Genomic DNA, 8,826 nt, shown 5'->3' on the forward strand with positions numbered 1-8,826 from the left:
CAAAGTCCTTGCCACAGTCATTCATGTTTGCTCTTATAAAGGATCCTTACAGGAGAACTAGGTTGAGCTTCCATCAAATTATCTGCCTCCACTTGCAGCTTCTCTTGGCTTTCACCACTGCATGAAGCATGACTTTTGTATGAAACCAGTAAAAGGTCTCTAACATGATTTGTGGACTACAGCGTTCTGGCATTAGTACAGTTTTCATTTTTCTATTCAAATACAAGAAAACAATAGTTGATATTTGTCATTGTTACAGAATACAACAGCCCGAGTTCAGAGAAAGAATGCTTCCAGAAAAGCCTACTTCCAGAAATTGAGAGTTGTGTGATAATCATTTGAACATCTCAGTGTAAATTGTGAACAACAGTGTGAAAATGGGCTGGAAGTGGTAGTTTGTGATCAGTTTTGGTGATTCTACATCTCATGCTTTAATCAGTGTTAAAATCAGTTCATTATAAACACCAGAACAAGCTGGACCTGGCAGAATTGATGACTGAAAGAAGTTAGGAGAAATGCAGGGAGCAACTTGGTTATCTTAGCTTATAAAATGGGTAAAATTCCTTCTGTATTTCCTTCCCTCTGCTTTTGACCTTTCTAACAAGGCCATTTGCATAACAGATGCATTGTGAAGCGAGAGCCCTTAGCTTACAGTCATTGAATGAAAGATGACCTGCTCCTCCAAGGTGACGTTAGTGTTGAAACAGGAGCAGGGGACTCAGGCTGTCCCTTAGGAAGCATCATCAGGGCTAGAATTTGTGCAGAATGGGAGAGAATGGGGTGAAGAATGATACTTCATGAGAAAGGAGCAGGAAGTCAGAGCTCAATGTCCTTTAGTCTGTGTCTGCACTTTACAACAGGCAGGTGTGTCACTCATGTCTGCTCCCAGCCTCCACTCCAGATAAGTTCACTGACACCTTGAGGACTCACCTGGGTGGTGTCAAGTTCCTGTTGGAACAGAAACGTCAAACCCTCGTCAGGCTGTGAGCGGAGAACAGTCGCCAGCAGAAGCAAATATCTGTAGACATCTGTGTTTTGTGAATCAGCAATGAAGCAAGTGGGGAAGTTCCATTTTTTCTGCTATCTGATGGTTGTCAGCATTCTATTCAAGAGGACAGAAGCGTTTTCTGTGCGTGCTTCTGTAAGTTTATCCTATTTCAACACCACTAGCAACAAGTCTGTGTCCGAGCACTGCGTATGTGGACTGTATGGATTAAATTCCCCTCTACTTAGTGCTCAGGGGTTCGTGGGCATTCCTGTGTCTGATAATCTTGAAGCCTGCGATGCGAATACCCGATTCACCGTCACCAAACCACCGTGGATAGCACTGATTGAAAGAGGCAATTGCAGTTTTGCTGAGAAAATTAAAGTGGCAACCAGAAGAGGTGCGTCAGCAGCTGTGATCTACAACAAGCTGGGCAAAGGCAACAGCACCGTCCTGATGTCACATCCTGGTGAGTATCGCAGCATGAAGCACCAAAGCATGGTTGTTTCTCCAGAGTTTGGTCCAGGACAGCACAGGCTATGAGGAAGCATTGGCATTTGGGGATGATTGTTGCTTTAATCAAGGAATTCAAGCAGGGAGGGAAAGTATTGTGCAATTTGAGTCTTAAGTGCTTAGTAAGAAATACTCTGCTGTTGTGTTCAGAGCTTGGTACGGTGTAGCCGAACTGGGGAGTCTTGGATTTAGTACCAGTTTTTACTTGTACAGCACACAAATTGTTTCATATGGTGATGCAGAGAGACCCACAGTGTCTGCTTTGAAGGCAGACAAGGTTAGATGACACAAATGAAGCTACAAGTCTCTGCAGCATAGGTATATGTTTTACAGGTTGAAAGCCAGATCTTGGGGGCTTTTCTTTTTGGTTGGCTGGAGGTTTTTCCTCAATTGTCCTAGTCCTGTCTGAATTGTGGCCGACCTCTTCCTGGGATCCCTAATTCCTTCAACAAAAGGTTAGCCACAATGATTGTAATTGTTCGGCCCTCCCAGCTATGGATCTGTCATTAGGGAAGAACCGAGAAGTAAGCTGTGATACTGTATTACTTGGGTTTTATTTCTCTTTGTGTTCCTCTAGGTCAACCCATCTAATAAGCGTTTTAGCACAAAGCATACATGTATGTACTAATTCCTTTGGTGGAGCTGCACTAGGATTCCTCTGGCTTAAGTCTTGTCTGATTCTGTGAGCAAACTGAGCTCATGTGGTCCTGAACCAGTGTTTTACTGGCCACAGCCCTGTGCTGGTTTGGGTTCTCCCTTCAGGGGCTTTGTGGCTGTGTACCCACACTGGGGCAGTGGGCAGGAGTTGGCTGACACAGGGGCAGCCAGGCTCAGGGTCTCTGTTATGCACCTGTAGGAGCATCACAGGTGCTTTACAAAGTGTGAGGCTCAACTCCAAAAAGGCATTCTAAACAAGGTAAAGATCCTAAACACAATGAAAACTGTGCTGTATGGCCCTGACAGTACAGCAGCTGCTTGTACTACACAGCTAGCTTTGACTCTCCTGATACCACAGCAGTGGGACTGTTTGCAAGGAGCTACTGTTTGCCAATGGAGCTTACACACACTGGAAATCTGTGGCCAATAATAGACAGCGTTTGTCCCTCCTCTTGAGTGGTGGTGGCCCCACCTGGCTCAGGGCAGTCTGCTCCTCCACAGAATGGGATGGAACCTTGTTCAGGTATCCTGGGTGACTGGAACATCACTAACACAACAACTAGACTAGTGTATTTCATGAGACATGAACCCCATCTTCATTTAATTCATTTAGTTTACTCAAAGCAAGTGATTTTTATAGGACTGCTTCCTTTAACCATCCTATTGGACTAAAGTAGCTATGACAATCCAGTTGCAAAGAGGGTTTGTAAACCAGTGCAGTAGTCGTGTGTTCAACACAGTGAGGGCAAAACACTGAGAGGAGCAACAACAAGGAGCAGCAGTCTCCAGGCCTATCACCTGGCTCCCTGTTGGGGCCAGCCCTGGCATCTTCAGCCATCCGTCTGTATGGCTCTACTGTACAGGGCTATAGGAATCCCATCACCTTGGTTATTTATTAGGCCTTGGCTGCAGTTTCTCGCCATCCTCCTGCTTCCTGCTGACTTTAACACAGAATCAATAGAGCTTTCCAGCCAACCTTATTTTCTGTTACAACAGTATAATGTTATGTATGTGTTTCATGTTGTAAAACGCCTGCTTAGTCTTACAGCAATGGGCAAAGTCCAGGTGTGCAGGAAACACTGGTAATTTAAAGTTGCTGGGAAGGAACAAAGAGAAAACAGGCCCCTCTTGGTGACTCCTTCCTCATCCTCTGCCACAGTTCCTCTTACCTATCACCTGTTTTATCAGTTACAGGGAATTAGTTTGTTGTTACATACGCACACATAAGATAAAGCTGATACATTTAAAGCTTTTACTGTGGAAAATTCTAGAGGCCAAGTTATCAGTGACAACTTTCCCATTCCTTTCCAGTGACACAAATCACTGGTAGGGAAATGCTTTCCTATAACCTGAAACATTTTCCATAGGTGTTTGTGTCTTGTTTGCATGAAGTAAGATTGATCCAGTGGTTCAGGGACTAAGCTTTTGCTATGAGAAAAAACGTCTCTTTTAGTAGTTCAGCACACACTTGATCTCCTCTGGAAGTGGCATCTGCTTCTGTAACAACATTTCCAGCCCCACTCCTTGGAACTTTAATGGGAATTCCAGGAATTATCAAGTTTTGGAAAACCAGAACAATTTCAACAAGGTATTTTGGGGTCATTTAGTAACAAACAGCCGACCACAGATGGTAGCAGAACAGTGGTGCTCTGTGGGGTCACAAAGCAGCTTGGTTCTGGTGCAGGCTGCTAGAGAGCTGTATCCTCCTGTCACATGGACACACCATTATTGCTGCCATTTGGATACTAGCCCCATAGAATAGCTAAGCTAAAATATCTCCAAGGGATTTACTAAGACCCAGTGAAAGGGAACTAACTCTTACTGGTTAAAGCCTCCAAGAACAGTCATCTGGCAGCAAGTATCTGTCTGTCTGTACAATAGAAGTAATTGGCAATCCTGACAATAGTTGAAAAACGTGGATTTGCATTTCCTTCCAGCTTGCTTCTAGGATATTCTGTAGCCTCAAAGTCTAACTTTGGTTATCTCAAGTATTTTGAGACAGGATCTTAGCTGTTGGTGCTATAGCTGTTATAAACCAGTGAGCTAAATGCCTGACAGTGGAGTTTGGTTTTATCTTTTGATCTGAAAGCTGGTATAAAATCATGCTTGGGTTCACCATCTTAAGTCTCTACAGCATCATTGCTTATATGGTCTTCAGTCATTTCTGTTTTACAGCACATTTTGCATCATCACCTTTGTTCACTATAGAAAAAGGCAGCTCTCTGTCTTTGCTTTGAACAGCCTGTAAGACCCAGACATAAACACAAATGAACTTTCAAGAGCATCAATGCAAAGCCCATGCCATGAGCTTCCCTCTTCATTTATCCCTTGTGAAGTCAGTGGCTCTGCTAACAGCAGTCCTGGTGCCTCCATGAACTCCATGGTCTCATAGCATAGACTAAATTCCTCCATTTAGTGGCTGAGAAGATTGAGTGGTTCCATGTGTTTGATGCAGCGAGAGGTGCAGGCCACAGGGAGGGCAGCAGCAGGAAGGAAGCACACAGCCCTTCTCCATTGGGAGCCGTCACTGCAAGGAGAGGATGGGAGAGCCATGTTAAACATGAAGGAGCCAAACTGCTCTATGTGGTGCCCAGTGAAAGAAATGGGCAAAGGGCACAAGCAAGAAATTACATGAGAATCACTTGTGAGGGTGGCCCTTTGGAGCTTGGGCAACCCTGTTAACCCCATCAGCTGCAGCCGGGTCCAAGCACCAGACCCTAAATAGAGGAGTTTCTCCTTCCTGTTTTTAGTGTTTCAGTGCTTTGCTCTAATGCTGGTTTTGCCCTTTCTGGGGCTGTCTCTGCTGGGGTGGTAGGTGCCTCTTGCAGCTTGCCAGCAGTTCTTGGGGCTGGAAGGAAGGAAGGAGCAAGCCTGGCAAGTCTTTGGGCTCTTGAGGCCATTGGCATTACTGGGGTCACAACTTACATTCTAATTAAGCTGTAAAAGCTGCAGTTGTGTGATCTTAAAGGTCCTTATTCAGTGTGTTTCTGCCTTTGGTCCCATAAACAAGGTTTTCAGGACAAGCTGGAGACACTGCAAAGCTTTCCCCCTTGGGTGCAATGAGCTTTTCACAGGGGCCTGTGCAGATTTGGTGGAGATAAAGTCAGGCACACTCATACCTTGGATGACAAAGCTCCTCAGGGTATGATACTGATTTCTGTGAGTAGCTGCAATATGTGGTCCTTTAGTTTGTGCCTATGCACAAACCAACCCATAAAGGGCAAGCATTTGACTTGGACTCATTTCTTCCTCGAAGGGCTAAGTGTCAGTTCTGTTGTTGAGCATGTGTTCAGGCTTCCAGCCACACAATGCTCCTCAGTTGGTCAACTGCATTACATGCATGATATGGAAAATCTTGGTTCCCAGTCTGGATGGAGATTGCCCAACACTCTGCAGGGGAAGGAAACCACTGATTCAGTCGCCTGCTTGGAAACTCCACTGTCACTGAATAAAGACCACCACTGAATCAACATGCCTGAGTAGCATCACGCTTCAGCTCCATGTGGAACCAAAGCAGACCAAAAGTATGTGTTGTCTGGCAAGTTCTTGCCTTTTCTTCTACCTTTTTTTGTTGTTTCAATTTATCAGAGGAATTGTAGATGCTTTATTTTGGTTTTGCTTAAGGCTCCTTAAATCACCTGTGGAGAACGCTTTTATCTTCACTTTCATTTGCTTGCATCTCCTAGATATGGCTTATTTCTTATTCCTTCCTTTGAAACGGGAGCCGGAAAACATAATTCCATTAAATTGCAAGTGTCTTTGATGAGAGGAGTGCATGCAAACTGGTGTATGAGCATCCATTCCTTTGGTATCTTCTGCCTTTGCTGACAGTATGTCACCCATATTCTCTGGGCACAGAGGGCACATGTAGTGCTGTCACATGAATGGGTCCCACTGTGCCAGGAACAGGAGGAACAGTTCTTGCTTCCCTGGCACTGGCAACTCTTGCACACATCTGGCTAGCTGGACCACAGGCTCCATTCTCACACCTGAACTCTTCTCAGATAGCTTAAAGGCTTGGGACACTTTAGCCCACAGCATCACCTGCTCTGGAGCACCAAGACCTCTGCCCATGTTGGTCATGGACATGAGCTGGTTGGGGATAAGGAAATGCACCATCTGTTGTCTTTAACTTGTGATTCAGGGTAACGTTTGTTCATGGGTTTTTGTGTCCCATGACATTCAGTGCTGGGTTCCATTTTAGGGTGCTGCTTTTCATTGGTTTTTCCATTTCTATAAGTGCTTCTCCTTTCCACTTCACTGCTCAGCAGAGAAGGTCCAGAGACAGGTTCAGATCCATGGGCAGCACTTGGAGGGTTCAGTGCTGCCTCCTGTCATGCTTTGGCCTAACAGAGGTTTCTTGTGTCCTTGTAAGCTTTCCTCCAAAGACAGAGATCCCGAGCTGGGTACTTGAATGAGAAACAAAGCAGTTTTGAAGGACATGAACATACGGGTGTCCCATCAGCAAGATGCCCTGAGTGACTTGGCTTGACATCAAAAAGCAATATTGAGCATACACATTTTTTACCTTGAAAAACAAAGATGTTTAAATATTTACTCAAGTGAGATAAAGCTCCAGATAATGACAGATTTTGTGGGTGTCCATTAAAGCTTCTTACCCTGTCATTCTGGCATCTGACATGATAGTCATCATGGGCTGCAGTGCTTTCAATTTCAGGAACCATTAGAAAGCTCTCATAAGCAAATTAGCAGAAGCTGCACTACTGGTTAATGATGTGTTGTGCTATGTGCCACAGCCCTGCAATGTCTGGCTTCTTGCTCCAAACCAAATGTGTTTTCTCTCAGTAAGTCTGCAGGTCTGTTCATTATCACTATGGAAGAAGGTTTAATGAATGAGAGCCCAGAGAGATCTTGGTGTTGGATACGCAGTGCAAAAGAGGTACAATGGGAATGCTGTTTCAACACATACCAGTTTAACTCTGCTGTGTTCCTGTGTGCTCTGACACTGTCCCAGCTCCCCTTGGCTGGACTGGCCACCACCAGCACACGCATCTGCTTTTCCCCCAGTACAAACATTGGACTTCTTTTGCTCTGCTGAACCTGAGCAATACCCCAGCCAGGGTGAACAAGCTGTTTGTGCCTGTTGTTTGTCTGCTTCATTACTTGCAAGTGAGTGGAAACATAGACTGAGCAAGGAGTCAGAAACCTGTTACCAGAATGATGAAGGGCAGCAAAGCATCTACAGTCACATTTAGAGCAATGTTGTTCCTTGTTCCTGTGCCCTGTGCTGTGAGGTGAGCTCAGGCTCTGTGTTGGCTGTGGTCAGATGGCTGTGTACATTCTGCCTGCACATTCCCCAGCAGTGGCTGAGGAGAGGTGTAGTTACTACACCCATCACTACATACTACACCCAGCACTCAGCCACCACCGTGCTTTGTGGTCCCTGCTCTGCAGCTGCACCAGCAGCATGTGGAAGGGTGAGAGCCCATGGCTCAGCCTCATACCCAGAACCCACAGATCTATAGGAAGTGTTGTATCCCGATGGGTTTCCAGTCTTTGTCTTCAGTCCTATTTTATCTTGGTGAAAATGACAGAGCTAAACACCCCTAAAACTTTGGGGGCGTTTGAAGCACTTTGGATGCTGTCGAATGCATAAAGCTTGGATATATTCGCAGTGTTGTTAAGTCATTCCCTGCACCCATGTGGAACAGGTTTCAAAACAAAACCACGTCTCTGATGGCTGACAGATAGACTTCTTATTATAGCTAGAGATCTTACTGTTGAAAGAAGTTGTCTGCTTAGATGTGGAATGAGCAAATGAGAGGTTTGTTTAGGTTAGGACAAAAGGGTTTGCTTAGTAAGCTTTGTGTGTTTAGCAATATTGATCTTTAGTAAATTGCTTCATCTGCTCTTCATTACCTGTTCCACACGCTGCAAGAATGAACACTGATCTGGCTGTGCTACTGAGCCACAAAACCTGTGGATGCTCTGCTAACAATGGTAGACACTAGTGGAGTGGGTTGGGTTTGGAGCCCCTGCTCCAGGCAGTCACTCAGACCTGAGCTGGATTTGAGTTGTACTTAGTACAGGCACAAGCAAAGGAAAATATCAGCACTGAATTCCTGGTTATCAGCCCCACAGATTCAGAATCAGCCCCAAGCCTTCATTAAAAACTAAGCGGTGTTGACTCGTATCAGGGTTTAACTCTGTGTTTACACTCATTCTGTTGATGACTGCACAGGCAGATCCCATGCCATGTAATCACTACACAGCAATAATCCCTTCCAAACGATGGGCTCCCATCCAGGAACCCAGCCTGCGTGTAGTGACACGTGGCCTTTTGGGGATGTGTTTGAGCAGCTCCTGGTGTGGGGGCAATCCCTGCAGAGCTGCAGGTAGGAGCAGAGCCTCTCATCAGAGGGGAAGCTCTGCAGAGAGAAGGAGCTCAAAGTGTTCTTGTTTCTCCTATTGTCCCTTCTTCCCCCATACTCCCTGGTGTAGCTCTACACCATGTCACAGAACCATAGAATGCCATGCTCCTGTCTGCAGCCATCCTGTTAACACAGCTAACCCAGTATTCTATAAACCAATTTTAGGCAGGACTGATACCGCACGTTGCTGAGTGCTCAGCAAATATTAACTCAGCGGTGCGGAGCAGGCTGGGTCATGCCTGGGCACCACCTGCTGCTGCATTGGGGGGTGCTGAGGGG

Source organism: Melopsittacus undulatus, chromosome 6 (genome assembly GCF_012275295.1).
Source record: "Melopsittacus undulatus isolate bMelUnd1 chromosome 6, bMelUnd1.mat.Z, whole genome shotgun sequence".
NCBI lineage: Eukaryota > Metazoa > Chordata > Aves > Psittaciformes > Psittaculidae > Melopsittacus > Melopsittacus undulatus.